The sequence below is a fragment of the Mugil cephalus genome, chromosome 22 (assembly GCF_022458985.1).
Source record: "Mugil cephalus isolate CIBA_MC_2020 chromosome 22, CIBA_Mcephalus_1.1, whole genome shotgun sequence".
NCBI lineage: Eukaryota > Metazoa > Chordata > Actinopteri > Mugiliformes > Mugilidae > Mugil > Mugil cephalus.
Window position 1 is genome coordinate 10,922,501 of NC_061791.1, and position 2,167 is coordinate 10,924,667.

Genomic DNA, 2,167 nt, shown 5'->3' on the forward strand with positions numbered 1-2,167 from the left:
TCTAACTATAATGGAAAGTTTACTTGGCTGCATTTTACTGTAAAGTTTACTGACATTTTCAGGGCTCAGTGTGGTATCTGATGTCAAGCATTGCAAGTGACTCATCTGTTGCATATCCCATCATTCTGCCAGCGTTCAGGCTTTGGCACAACGAGAAGTCAAAACAAACTTTATTTCCATCCTTGTAGCTTAAACAGCTTCAGCATTTCTCCGTGTATACGTCATCTCTCCTTTTATTTACCCTCTCAAAGCGCTACGCTTCTCCTATTAAGGGTAGCATCTGACTAAATCTGATATATATATTAGCAGTTTTTATGGTGCAAGCTGTGTTTACATAACTGTGTTAGCCATGCACTATACAAACATGCCATGTGCTCGGCTGGAACGATCCGCTACAGATAACGTTGCCCACAGATTGCACAAAAGCGCCACATCAGCTGAACCGTCCTTGTCAAGTGTCATATGGCTATATACTGCGTACAACTCAATATCCGCAATAATCTGTGCAATAAACACTGTTGCAAACTGCAATTTCTCCATTGCGGGACAAATATAGGTATTCTAATTCTAATCATGTTACACATGAGTACAGGCCCGGGTGCACTAACTGCTGCTGCACAGTTTATCACAAAGGGATGTAGATTGATGCATCCGGCTGCCCCTAACACAGAAATTCATGTTGCCTTTAATGACATCTTGTAAACTACACCATGGGGAGCAGGGAAATTACGTGCATTTGTTCTCCCTTTTTATATCCTCACTCACCATTGTTCATAAACTTTGTCTGTATACATTAGAAGGCTTTAATTTATTTGCATATTTATATTACTGCCCCCTTGGCGTTAAGACATTTCTATACACATGTTTTGACAAATGTTGCATTAACACATTGTACATTTTCTCCTGACTTAAATACTTCCACATGTATTGATGTCAAAGAAAATCCTTAAATCAACTGGAAAGTCTTATTTTGAACAAGGCTAAAATTTGAAGAACAAAATTATTATACCGTTTTCAATCAGCAGTTTTTTTTTTTGTTTTGTTTTGTTTTTTGTTAAACATTCAGAACGTTTGATGTCTGTTCTTTTACAGGAAAATGTTCATCAGCAGTCACAGTGAGTCAGACAGCAGCTAGACCTATAATTTATTTCAGCTTTCACTATGTATTTTTTGTATTTTCAAGATTGGGCACAAGTCTACTCTCTGCCTCTGATGATAATATCTTTGCCTGGGGCAAAAATGGGATTTAAATCTAGTATTTCCACAAAAAGTACAGTCTTTTTGTAATAAACCAACCAACATGACCTCAGTTCTTCTCTTTGCTGAAAGAATTCAGTGTCCAGGATCCAGGCAAAAGTATCCCCATCTCAGGTCATCAGATGAACTACTTTATTGAGGACAAATTGTGTTATCCAGTTTCACAAAGAAAAGAAGAGTAGTGAATGGTGCCATGTTTGTAGTTCTGTTTGGAAAAGCTTGGCACAATTTGTGCAATTACTGGATGTGAAAGTTGGTTTCACCTCGGGCAATCATGTCATTTATCATTCTCATTAATCCCCTGTGGGATCACAAGAATACATTGTAAGTAATTACTGGGTTGATGACAGTTAAAAAATACTTTGCTTTCTTTGTGATGCATCCCAGAGTATGATCAGGTAACAAAAAAAATCACACATAACTTCTTATGCATCTTGCCATGCTCATTATCTTCTTAAATAAGTCAAAAAAAACAAATAAAAAAACATTTTAAGATCACTTGACAACTCTGGTAAAGTACATTAAATAGCATGTAGACATACCTGCAAATTTCCCTTTGGTGCAAGTTCATTTACCTTGTCCAAATAGTTGGTGGCTACACCAGCACTTTGACATTATGCCAGCTACCGTCAATCATTTGCAGATCGTGACATGCCCCTCTTGTTGACTGAGATAAACGAACATTTCTTATATTTCCAATAGCCCTTATCTGTTTAGTAACACAACAATTTATAATACACATTATTTTTACTGTAACACCAGATAACTGAAGTGGACACTCATTCTCCCTGCTAGACTATACACTAATCAGGCATAACATTATGACCACTGACATGAGAATTAAATGACATTGACCATCTTGTGACAATACAATGTTCTTCTGGGAAAACGTTTGGACCTGGCATTCGTG

General features: G+C 37.1%; 1 pseudogene; it reads right to left on the minus strand.

The window, feature by feature from the left end:
* Positions 1–1,932, minus strand: part of LOC125000450 — a 12,655-nt pseudogene extending 10,723 nt beyond the window's left edge.
* Positions 1,933–2,167: the final 235 nt, after the last annotated feature.